Raw genomic sequence first — 13,911 nt, forward strand, 5'->3', positions numbered from 1 at the left:
GGCACCTGGTGGGCCACTGCGAGTAGCAGAGTGCTGGACTAGATGGACTCTGGTCTGATCCAGCAGGCTTATTCTTATGTTCTTATGTTCTTATATTATCTGTGTTGAACACAAGGGAAAAACCGGATACATTCGTTAAATAAATATATGTGATCTTTGGTATGAAATGTTCTAAATGTACATGTTGTTAAAATGGTGGCTTTTGCTCAGTTTCGTGGCTTACAGAGAAGACATAGACCAGTGGTGGCGAACCTATGGCGCGGGTGCCAGAGGTGGCACTCAGAGCCCTCTCTGTGGGCACATGCAAACAGAATCCCCCCCAACACATCTAGGCTGGCCTGGACCACTGGGCTCGATTATTAGCATTAAACCTAAGACCTAGTTTTGGGGAAGCAGTGTAGGTAACCCTGTTAAGCACTGTTAAACCCCACTGATTTTCATGTGAAGAACTAAAGCACTATCCTTTACCTGGGAGTAAGCTCGGTTGCTGGCAATGGGGCTTGCTTCTGACTAAACCCTCCTAGGGTCGTGATTCACCCGTTCGAAGAGTTGCACGGTTGCTTCAAAGCAAAGCCGCCGACTACCACCAAGCTTACTCCTGAGTAATGCACTCCCGAGTAATGCACGCCTTTGGACGCCGAATTCAGCGGTTTTCTAAACTAAAACCTCAGTATTCAGGTTAAATTGCCGTGTTGGCACTTTGCGATAAATTAGTAGGTTTTGGGTTGCAGTTTGGGCATTCGGTCTCGAAAAGGTTCGCCATCACTGACCTAGGCAGTGCAATCCTATGCAATTACTCCAGTTCACACCCAATGAAATATATCGGCTTAGTGGAGTGTTGTGTGGTTTCCGAGCTGTATGGCCGTGTTCTAGTAGCATTTTCTCCTGACGTTTCGCCTGCATCTGTGGCTGGCATCTTCAGAGGATGATGCCAGCCACTGATGTAGGCGAAACGTTAGGAGAAAATGCTACTAGAACACGGTCATACAGCCCGGAAACTACACAACATCCCAAGGATTCCAGCCGTGAAAGCCTTCGACAATATATCGGCGTAGACAATAATAGCTCGGAATTGTAAAACCAAATTAAAATAGAGCTATAGTTTCAGAAACAATAAAAATTGCCAGTAAATCCCTACAAGCCCTGTGAAATGAGTTTTCCATACCTTATTTTTTCCTGAGTCCAAGATTTATTTTCATTATAAATATAATCAGAACAAAAAAAGCAAATATTACAATTATATTGGAAGACTGAGGAAAAAGAAAATTGTGAATATGATATTATGCACAATAATTTAATAAACAATAGCCTCTTCATTGTAATAGTTGTTATTGCCAATAGCAAATGGCATAATAATAAACATGAAATAATGCTTATTACAATAATCTAACAAAAATCACAAAATATATAGTGCAATATATAATAAACCTGGTAATGGTATTAGATGTTATAAATTTAGATAGATGAAGTAGATCAAAAGAACTGATAAGTAATCACTATTATACATTTTGAAGAATAATTCTCACGTTAAATATTAAATGCACATATTATTATAATTTATTAATGTTTTGCATGCCTTATTGAATTTGCTTTCTGTAGTTCCTGAAACATTTTGCAAAATAGACCCTCAAACTTTTGCTTTCCAGATTGAGTACTTCGTGAGCAGGGCCTGCTCAGAGGATCTAAGTCAAGGGTCAAGCAAACCATTTAGAGTTAATAAGCCAAACACTGTCAACATTCAGATCAAGAGATTGACAAAGCCAGTACAAGAATGTCTGTCAGAAAACATATAATTTAACATTACTGATAACTGACATATTGCTTAGTAATCCATAAAGTTTCTGCAGCCAAAGCAAGTCCTTGATTAGAAAGTGCACATGAATGGTCTCGTAATAGGTAGCAATATACCCAGGAGTGCCCAGAACAACAGTTTTAGTGCACTGGTACAAATCTGCACATAGTTTTTGCTCTTGGAGTGTTAGTTACAGGCAACTGTTCACCTCACCTTCTCTGTAAAACATCTTTAAAATCATTTATATATGCACTACTTACCCCCCCTCCTCCAAGGAAGTGGGGTTTTCCCATGGTTTATAGTTTATACAAGGATTATTCTGCTGCAAAGTGTCTCTCACCAAGCTGATCCACCGTTTTGACTGCCCACCACTTCCTTGTCTTCTTCTGAGCAACTTCTGTCTGGGGAGGTTGCCTGCTGCCATGGCAGCTTTTTTTGATGCTGACTGTAGTCCAGCATTACTTCACTAGGCCATACGGATACAGTCTCAGCATAATTTTTTTTAAAGCAACCGTCCTTTTGAGCCTTCTGAAATGGTGGTCAGAAAAGCAGGAAAAACTGCTGTGGTGTGGGAAGGAAAGAGCAAGAAAACTGGAAGGAAGCTAAATGTATGCTGATTCCCTTCGCTTTCCCTGCAAAGGGAGAGAAAAAGTCACATTGTAACAGCTTTCAGAAACCATGGGGATTCTCTGAGTTCTGAAGAGGGGAAAATGTGCATGTAACCCAGAATTAAACCCAAAGGGAATGTATGCTCAATGTGAAGGAGACCACACATGCGTAAATGGCATAAGTAGCCCCTAAGCCCCATAAAAATCTTTTCCTGCTATTTCCATTATATATTGGGTATTCTAGCATTCCACCTACTCCACCACAACTTCACTTTCTCTTTTTTAAAAGCTATATTTGATCCCCTACTGATCTTCTGCATTTGGCTCTGGAACCACAGATTGCAGAACCTTGATCTAAGTAGGGGTATGAAGACAGTTACTCCAGTCCAAGGTTAACAGCATGGTCTGAAGCAGCCCCAATCCAAGAGCCGAGTGCCTGGCCGCTGCCCCCAAAGAGACTTTCTGGTGGCGAGTGGAGGCTCAAAAAGTAAAAGAACCTCCCCACCACTGAAAAGTCTCTATGGACCTCAATAGACCTATGCCACCCAAAAGGTTGGCTTAAGTCTGAGAAATGGCCCACTGGTGTAACGCCTGCAAAAGCCAAGAGAGACGACTAAAATTGTCTCCTCCCCTGGCCACACCGGCGGCCCATCCCTCCTATGCTGGTGGCGCAGCATTCAGAGAGATGATCAAATGCCGGGTGGGTGTGGCAGCAGCCACATGCTGGCAAGATCGCCCCTTCACCAGGGTAAAAGCATATTTGCCCTCCCCCCCCCCCTTTGGATGGGGCTCCAAGAAACCTGCTTAGGCCTATTCTATAGGGCATACCCATAGGAAAGTGTTTCACTAACTAAATTTATTGCAGAAAGAGAAAAAATACTTTTAATAACTGGGGGGGGGGGAGTAATCATTTGTCTGCTGAATTTTTACACCATTTTGCCTTGTTGCTCAAAGCATTTTACAATAAAAGAAGCAGCTAACTTAAGAAATTAACATAGCATAACTGATCACCACTAAAACCAAACCAGGAGAAGACCTGTCTCAACAGTACACCCTTACACTGCCGCTGAAAGCGGATGCGAGAAGAGGCAGCCCTGCCTCCACTGGCCCGCTCATTCCATAAGGATGGGGCCACTTCAGAAAGCAGTCTTGCCCCAGCAGGGATTGCCCCGTCTTCAAAGAGGTGAAAGCATGCAAACCTTGCTGTTCGGACTGACATGAGGAAACGTATGTATGAGATACTCAGACAGTATAGAGTCAAAAACAGTACCTTTAACTGGATCTGGTTAGACGCTAAAATGACTATAGTGAGGCTAATAGCGATCATATTTTGATCATATTATCAAACATCAGTGGAAAAGACAATAACACTAGGAAAAAGTTGAAGGCAGCAGGAAAAGAGGAAGACCCAGCCTGAGATGGATTGACTCATGTCTGAAACACCTGAGCAAGGCTGTTAACGGTAGGACATTTTGTAAGTTATTAATTAATAGCATTCTCTCTCTCTCTCTGGCCCCTTCCACACACGCAAAATAATGCGTTTTCAGACCACTTTCACAACTGTTTGAAAGTGGATTTTGCCATTCCGCACAGCTTCAAAGAGCACTGAAAGCAGTTTGAAAGTGCGTTATTCTGCATGTGCGGAATGAGCCCCTCTCTCTCTCTCTCTCTCTCTCTCTCTCTCTCACACACACACACACACACACACAAACACACACACACTCTTTTCTGTTTCCAAGTTTAGCAAACAGCAGCTTTATGGCTACTATAACATATAAGGAAAATATTCTAAATTTCTTTGCGATAGAGGCTATATAGTTTAGTAAAAAATAATAATAACCAGGAGCGCCAAAAGCACCATAGTTCAGGGGTGTTGAATTCATTTGTTAGGAGAGCCAGATATGATATAAATGTGATTTGATTGGGCTGGGGCTGGGGGGGAGTGTAACTCCCTCAGCTGGTTAGCCCTCACAGGGGGCTTGCCAGCCCAGATCAGAACCCCTTGCGAGCCAGCTGAGGCAACCCCACTCTCTTACTCCCAATATGCTCCCAGATCAGGAGCAAGCAAGAGAGGGGGTTGCCTCAGCTGGCTCAAAAGTCTGAGAAGTCTTCTCTAGGGGCCGAATCTGACTCTCAAGCTGCATTTCTGACACCCCAGCTATAGTCTATCCACTTTGCCAGTACCGTTTTCCAAATCTGTTAAGCTCCAACACAGGCTCACTGCATGTGGAAGAAGTCTGCCTGAGGCATATCACAAAACCAACAGTGATTATTCACACTTGTATACGTTTACCTAGTCTTAATAGGAGAGAGGTGCCATTGATGTGTCATTTTATTACATTTTGTCTCACGCACAAGCTGATTGAAAAAGCTAATTCTGTTTTGGAAAAAAAAACTTCAGACATGAATATCAATTTCATCCCTCGAGAGCATTGCCATTTCTTGAGAAAAGTTTGACAAGATTTTCACACAGCTTACAAAACATTGTATAAAATGCAAATAGTGTGCCCCAATGGTATGATCTGCATTATTGGAGAAAGAGAAACGTAAAGATACAGGATCGAATTGCACAGGGATTTTTGTTGTTGTTGTTACCATAAATGTTGCTGTATCTATCAAGCAAGGTTTTCCCCCCATTCCAAACAATCAACATTTTGCCAGTCTCCCCTTGGTCCTAGTTCTCTTGCTATGGAAGTTAATGGAGAAAACTACGAAGAAAGTTTGCCACCAAACTTATTCCATGTTTCAATAATACAATTAAGATTACTATTATTATTATTATTATTATTATCAAAATCGTTGTTCTCATGGTTTTTTTAAGTGTGACATACTCACTGTTTAGGTTGAGAACATGCTATAGTAACTAAAAACTGAATAAAAAAGCAGTCATGGATCACATAGGTGATTACACATTGCACATAACACAAGGATAGTTTGTGTAAGTGTTTGACCTCTGAGGAAGACCAATTCTGATTGAAATGCATTAGGTTGTTGTGTCATGTGCTATGTGTACCCATTTATGTGATTTATATGACCATTTTCTAATTTCAGTTATTAATGACTCTAGAGTTTTTTAAATTTAAAGAGTGAACTGTGTAAAAATATTGACTATATAATATAGTTTATTTTCTTCTTGGTTCCTAACTTTGTTAATTCCTAGCTTGTTTGTCAGCTTGGGTCCCCCCCCCCCCTCACCCCCGGCATATATTTCATATGGTATTCTTTAGTATGAACCACCTGCCTAATAAAATTTTTACAAATGATTACTCAAAGATTATATTGTCTGCATCATTACTACCATTCCATAAGGCCATCCAGTGTAACCTAGAGGCATGGTAATACAAAAAAAATTAGGAATGGACAACCTCCTTGTGACCATCTTATCTGGGTGTGGTGCCCAATATTTCTTTACCAAATATCAAGTGAACAGAAGAGTGTTTTAAGTAGCTTTATTTGCAAATAAAGGGGAGACACCCACCTGGGTGGACTCTGCTGAAACAGTATATCCACAGCATGTTTATTCCCTTCTCCCGTATTCGCCACACTCTCTCTGTTCCCACACTGGCTAAGAGTACTTAGAGTCACAACTTTCCGGTCCACCTATTTGCATGTTACTCCTTAATATGTGGCCCCTCCCATATTCTTCCTGTATGTTCATTATCGACGCCCCTTATTCTGGGTGGGGTGTAAAAGTTAATATGCATTAGCTTATTAAGCATGCGATGCAATCCTTGCCCTTTAGGCTATCTCCGTAGTTCAACTGGCCTCAGCTGGTCTTATCCTGTTCTACCCTGGTCAACCGCTGCATCCTCTTATCTTACTTCTTTTTTCTGTTAGAAAACACATTCCTCATTTATCACATGGGCATCAGTCCAAACTATCCTTAATTTTTTTCTTATTGCCGGACATAGTCATTGAATATCTTCTGCCACTCAGCATTTAATCAGATATACACAGAGGGATATTTAAAAATAAGAAAATCAAGTTTGGGTTGCATGACCATTTTTAAAATGTTAATCCTATCAAAATGTGATAGTGAAAGGGATTTCCAGGTAGTTATTTTATCTTTTACCATTTTAATGCCCTGACCAAATGTATTCTTATATAATTTCATTTTATCCAAAGATATAGTAATGATCAGATATTTCACTGGGCCTGTGCACTTTTTGATCTGGGCTGTCCAATATTCTTTACTTACACTACAGGGTTCATAGTTCACAAACATAACTTCTGATCTTTTAATACTTAATTTATACTCCTAAGCCTTAGAATAAATTTCCAAAACAGGGTTTAAAGCCTTCAAAGAAACAGTAACATTTGTTAAAAATAAGACTATACCATCTCATTTAATGCTAGTGTCATGCTAGGGTATTCTCATAGGCAGGTGAGTTCTTTAATTCTTTTGAAATATACTTCTTCTGAACATCTCTCTGGGCAGCTTTACTATACATAACATTCTGGGGAGTTTTATTTAACATACCGGTAGTTACATTATGAGAATGACAGACAAACAAACTGCAAGAGTCATGTCAACATCAGCTAACAATCAGCTAACACTCTTGCCTTACAACTCTGCCAGATAGGTAAAAGTATATTATCCAAACTATGCAGTTATTCCAGTCTAAACTCATTGAAAAGAATGGCCTTTGACTGGAGTAACTCTCTTTAGGACTGCACTGTTAATATCAACTTTGAGCAATGATCAATTATCTCAGCTCACGGAAAAAAATAATTGCCAATTTCAAATTCCCTCAAACAAGCTATGAAGAATTGATGCTCCAATCTGTCAATTGCTTTTTCTACATCAAGAAAGATGTGAGCAGATGGACTTTGAGAAATTCCAGGAAAATGAAAACTTTATGTACCTAACTTGACATGTTACAGCCAGAAATATAGCCCAGTTGATCTGAGAGTAAATAGCACAGGGCCAACAAATTAACTCTCAAAGCTATGTTAAGGTGAGTATTTTATAATTATCATTCAAGAGAGTTATAGGTTCATATGAGCCCACCTCAGTGCGGTCTTTGCCTTTTTGATATATTATACTGGTATATATTTTACTTTGATATTTGATATATTTTGTAATTGTAATCAAAGATTACTTTGATTATATTTGATATATTTTACTGGTAGTCCAGGCTTGCGGAAAGTTTATAGCACAGTTTATAGCATAACTGAGTGGGGGGTAAAATTTAGCAGAAAATTTCTTGTAATATTCCAGGGTCAAACTATCAAGCCTAGGAGCCTTGTTATTTTTAAAGTATTTAATTGCTGCAATAACTTTCTGGGGCTCCATGGTTCTTGCCAAACTCAGTTTACCTTCTTTTATTAATTTGGCTATTTTTATTTTCTTTAGAAAAAGATTAATTTTTCTTTATCCAGGTTCTCAGAGGCATAAAGTTCTTGATAAAAGTAAACGAATTCCTCCATAATTTTTGTAGAGTGGGTTGTCAAAACTCCATTCTCATTTTTTAACCTGAGAAATTAATGGTGCAGATTTAATTGATTAATCATTGAATTAAAACTACATTGGTTTAGTTCACTTCTTTAATTGATGTTGGGTTCTATAATTCCATTCCATTTACAGTTAAGCTTTCCTCCTGGGAAACACACTTCTTCTTCTGGAGAAAGGCATATTTGCACTACAGAAAGGATCAACTGCTAGCAGAATGGAATCATAGGACCCAACCCTTAGGTACCAACCTAATGAATGACACATAATAATGAGTTTCCACAGGATCTATGGAAGACCTGGGCTTTGGGCGTCATTACTGCCCAAGGCAAAGCTTGTCAACGGGCATATTGTAACTTGATGGTTGCTGCTGTTAATGTTTACAAATTGCCCTGTTCAAACCTAAGATAAGGGCCTTAAGCATGGGAATGAGGGTTGTCAGTTCCACAAAGAAAAATTATTGGAGATATGGGGCTGGAGCATGGGGAGGGTGGGATATGGGGAGGGAGCCCAAGGGATATGTGATTCCGTGAAGTCTACCTTTTCTCCATAGAAACTCATCTTTGTAGTTTGGAGATCAGTTGGAGATCAGGAAGTTGGTAACCATAGGGCAGTGGTGGCGAACCTTTGGCACTCCAGATGTTATGGACTACAATTCCCATAAGCCCCTGCTAGCATGGCCAATTGGAGCTGATGGGAATTGTAGTCCATAACATCTGGAGTGCCAAAGGTTCGCCACCACGGCCATAGGGAGTTTAGGGTTGGCGACAGAATTAATCAGTACTTGTAGTTTTTTAATGTTACTGATAGGAAAAAAATAGTTTTCTCTTTTTACCCAGCTATTTGGATGCTGAAAGGATGTTTAGTTGTTGATGTGAAAGGAAGCAAAAGGAAAGTTCAAAACTGTCCAGCGACTCATACATAGAGATAAAAAGAACTATTATAATAACAATTTAAAGAAATAGAAAATAACAACAAAGAAGAATAACAACAAAGCTAGCCTCTATTCCACAAGATCCAAGATATCAAAAGGAAATTTAAAGCATGATTAGACATAGATACATTAACTGAACAGGACAAAATCAAGATGGGAACAATACATTGAAGAATTATACAAAAGAGATGGAAGAATAACAGATTCCTTTGAAGAAGAATCTTTTGAGGAAGAACCCTACAGTTTTAGAAAGTGGAGTAAAAGCTGCGCTAAGAACTGCTGGGAGAAACAAATTACCAGGAGTTCATGGGATATCACTAGAGCTATTCCAAACCACAGAAACTGAACCCATCAAAACTGAGCTATTCCAAACCACAGAAACTGAACCCATCCCCTTCGGGGATCGGGCGGTATATAAATTTAAGAAATAAATAAAAATAAAATAAAAAATCTTAACAAACAAAAATGCCAGCAATGACCCACAGACTGGCAACAGTCAATTTACATTCCAGTTCCAAAAAAGGAGACATCAAAGACTGCAGCAACTAATAGAACACTGCATCAATTTTTCACGCAACTAAAGTGATGCTCAAAATCTTTCAACAAAGCTTGTTACTATATATGAAATGAAAAATGCCAGATGTTCAAGCTGGATTCAAAAAAGGAAGAGGCATGAGAGACCATATTGCAAATTTATGTTCATAACTGAAGCATATGAAATAATATCAGAAGAAAATCAGCTTGTGTTTAATAGATTACAGTAAAGCTTTTGACTATGTGGATCATGAAAAGCTATGGTTGGTATTAAAGGAAATGAGTGTGCCACAGGGTCTGACTGTTTTAATATGCAGCCAGTACTCTAGACAAAAGAGTACTGTAAGGAGAGAATACTGAAGATCAAAATGGTTTCCAATTGGCAAAAGGGTCAGACAAGGATCCATTTTATCTCCCTATCTGTTCAATCCATATGCAGAGCTTAACCTAAGGAAGAAGGAGTGAAAACTGGTGGAAGGAACATTAACAATTTGAGATACGCAGATGACATCACATTACTGGCAGAAAACAGAGAGGACTTGGTGACTATTAATGACATTTAAAACAGAAAGTGTCAAATCAGGATTACAGCTGAACATCAAGAAGATGAAAGTAATGAGTCCTGGGGAATAATACAACTTTAATGTTAACGATGAAAGAATTGAAATTGTTCAAGATTTTCTGCTCCTTAACTCTATAAGGGAGAGCGCAACCAAGAAATCAGAAAGAGATTGAGTCTGGGAAGGGCAATCATGAAGGAGCCAGAAATTAATTGTAAGGATGTTGCCGGCGACTAAGATCAAGTTAATTCATGCCATAGCATTCCCCATTATTTTGTATGGGTGTGAAAGTTGGACAAAGAAGAAAGCTGACAGGAGTAAAGTTGATTCCTTTGAACTGTGGTGTGGGAGGAGTGTTTTGCAGATACTATGGACCACCAAAAAGACAAATCTGAGGATTCTAGATCAAATCAAGCTTGAACTCTCTCTAGAAGCTAAAATGACTAAAGTTAAGCTATTATACTTTGGTCACATTATAAGACAAGAATCACTAGAAAAGACAATAACGCTAGGAAAAGTTGAAGGCAACAGAAAAAAAGGAAGACCCAAAATAAGATGAATTGACTGTATAAAGGAAGCCTCAGTCCTCAGTTTGCAAGATCTGGACAAGGCTGTTAGCTATAGGACATTTTGGAGGACATTAATCCATATGGTCACCTTAAGTCAGAAGCGACTTGATGCCACAAGTCCATCCTTGAAAGAAAGTAGAGTGGGGTCCATTTTTGAAAGAAAACCTGTTCGCCATTACTGAGCTTCCTCTGCAACACACAACCACAGAGGACGTTGGATACATTTTAAGTCATGCTCCTGAGCATGCACAGCAACAGCAAAGTGCATGAGGCCTCGGCAGCAGCTCGCAAAAATTGAGAGCCTACCATGAACCTGAGCATTTGTTTCTAGAGGCTGGAGTATAGATGTATTTCTTGCTAAGTAATGTGGGCGTTCCTGAGAGATGAAATTTTGTTTCTCAGAGGGTGGAACTGAGAAATGCTCAGTTGCACACCCTGAAGAAGGGTGAGGCTCGGCTGCACCTCTGCTATCTCAGAGATACATCTCCTGAGAACGCCGTTCTCCAGGTATTGTAGAATATGCTCTGGAACAAGAATTGCTTCGATGCATTAAATCGTAACATTAAAATGTAATAAGATCACCGAGGCCTCGTCTCCCAGTTGCTCAGTCAATTTGTGATTATATGCCATTGGGTATCAGCCACAAGATATTCACATGCACAGGAAGCTGTGCCCAAATTTGGACCTGTAGGGTGTGTTTTCCGGTTCAAGACCCCAGAGGTCAATGGCCTGAGTCTGAGATGCAGCAAACTGAAAGACTTACTCTATTAAGTAAATAAAGCTCCTTTTCCACCTAACTTAGGATAGGGTTGCCAACTTCTGGTGATGGCTGGAGCTTTTGCCTATTTGTTATCAAGCTGGAGCTTCTTGGAGATGTTTATGAGTTAATTTTCATGGATTGATGTGAATATAGTGGAAACTGATGAAGGAGATGCCGAAAGTAGCTAGTATTATTCCACGGCTAGCACTATTCCACTGATTCCTGTGATGTTTTTAATTCATCCGTGTATATAGAATAGAAGTTTTGGCTGGTTCTAAGATCTTTAGAAGATGAGTCAATTATTCGTCGTTCTCCGTTGACATCAAAATAAAATATTTTTTCCAGTTCATGATAACAATAGTTATGAACTGTATTTATCAGTTGGATCTCTTGTCTGCAGCCTTTGGAAATTGTAGGACACACTTGTCCTTTTCTGTGGTTAACCTACAAGGGAAAAAGGTGATGATGATGACTAGAATTGGATATCAATACTGCATTGTCCTTACCTGTTGGATTTCTGACTGCAGTTTAGGGAAATGTTTTTGTGTCGTTCGTGTATGATATGTACCTATGAAGAAACAGATTACGTTACTGGAGTTGGAAACTATTACTGGAACATGCTCACCTGTTGGATTTCTGTGTACAGTTCATGAAGATATTTTCTTGAGTCTGTCTCCATGGTAAAGAAAAAATATTTAATTGATTCAAGAACAAGCAGATTACTTTATGAGTGGAGTTGGATATCAAAACTATACATTACACTCACCTGTTGGATTTCTGGCTGTATTTATAAGCTAAATTATGTTTATTGCAAATGTTATACTCATTTTGTGCACTTGAATTATGCCTATTAAAGGTGACAATATCAGTACAACTTAATAAGGTGAATATCCATATTAAACTTCTGAGAAGGGCCTTTCCCAGGTTGCCACCCATCTCCTCTCAGATGGAAAAGGCTCCGAAATCAAGATGTCTAAAGGTGGCCACAGGTAGATTCATGTGGAAGCAGGCTATTCTTAAGATAGGCTGACCCATTTACATGATGAAGACAGAAAGCCAGACTCCTAAAATCCATAGGAGGTCTGCCCAAGCCAGAGGCTTCAAACTGCCTGCCATTTACCAGAGAAGATGTTGTGCGTTGCTATGCTGTTGCCTTCTGAGCCTGAAGCAGGCTTTGAAAGCTGAGCACTCGCTCCCTCGAGCTACATCCCAGCCTTGAAACCTGAAGTTCCTATGTCAGAAGAATCTCATACAAAGTACAGACCCAATGGCCGCCACGGTCATCTTGCGGGCAGATCAGAAATGGACACATTCAACCAACGTTTCCCATTTAAAACACTCATTTTTTAATGCAAAACCAAGTGACATTTTGAGCACAGGTTGAGAAATTCTGGGGAAGATGGTGCTTTAACTAGTTCAGGGGTAGGGAACCTTTAACACTAAAAGAGCCATTTGGACCCGTTTTCCACGGGAAAAGAAAACACTTGGAGCCGCAAATAATTCTTGACATTTAAAATAAAGATAACACTATATATATAGGGGTTTTTTTTACCTTTTACTCCGCTCATTCTGAGAACCGCATGGATGCGCCCGCCCTGCTGCCTGCAGGGCTGGGTGCAAGGGATGAAGGGGTGCTGGCTGGCTCCGGCCTTGCCAGCCACCACGGGGAAAGCTGCCTACCCAGCTCCAACGGGCGGGCGTAGGGTGAAGCCCATGGTTCTTGCTGACCCAGCTGACTGTAAGCAGTTGGTGCACCCGCCCTGCTGCCTGCAGGGCGGGCAAGGATGGGGCCGGCAGCTCAGCTCGTGGAGCCACAGTGCAAGGGCAGAAGAGCCGCATGCGGCTCTCGAGCCGCAGGTTCCCTACCCCTGAACTAGTTTGAGCTCTCCACACTGCCTGCCACACACTACTGAAAGGGGCAATCTGTCAGTATAAGACCAGACAGAGTCTGATTCTTGCCTCCCCAGTTCTGGGGACCTTAAATTTGGCAGGTGAATTAATTGGGGATTGTTTAACAGACCCACTCGTTCTGAAAATATCCAGGATCAGTAGGTGTGAGCTAGCCCTTTCACCTCTCCTTTCTCTTTTCTCTTGAGTTTTGTTTTCCTCGTGAGTTTTTTCCTTATTATTTTTTCTGCTTGTCTTAATTTTGATTTTCTTTTAAGATTTTTTTCTCCTACTGAATCTACTCTGCAGAGGCAAATAATTATTATTGCAGATCCATGTAGTATCATTGTCATTTGTATCTATCTGTTCTTTCTTTCCTTACATTTTTTGTACATTTTCGTAACTTTGTGAAAAATAATTATTTTTTTTACAAAAGGAGAAATTAGTGAAGATTTTGGAGGTGAGTCGGAAGAGGGTGGGGAATGGAAGGACCTAGACAAAGTACAATATCATAGACTCCATCCTCCAAAGTAGCAGCTTTCTCCAGAAGAACTGATGTCTGTAGTCTATAGTCTGTAGTCTATTTCATAAGAAACGTTTCCCCCCAATACCTGCACTTGAAATTCTTCTTACTGAAGATGCCTTACAGAACTGGAAGCCTTCTGCATGCAAAACATGTGCTACCACAGAGCTTCAGATGTTCCAGTTTGAATCCAACTCTCTCTCCTCTCTTTTATCAACTTTACCTCTAAACCCCAAACTCAGCTTAGTCGTCAAAATGCTCCTGCAATGTGTTCAGGCTTCTATTTCAGCAA

The sequence above is a fragment of the Sphaerodactylus townsendi genome, linkage group LG12 (assembly GCF_021028975.2).
Source record: "Sphaerodactylus townsendi isolate TG3544 linkage group LG12, MPM_Stown_v2.3, whole genome shotgun sequence".
NCBI classification, from domain to species: Eukaryota; Metazoa; Chordata; class Lepidosauria; order Squamata; family Sphaerodactylidae; genus Sphaerodactylus; species Sphaerodactylus townsendi.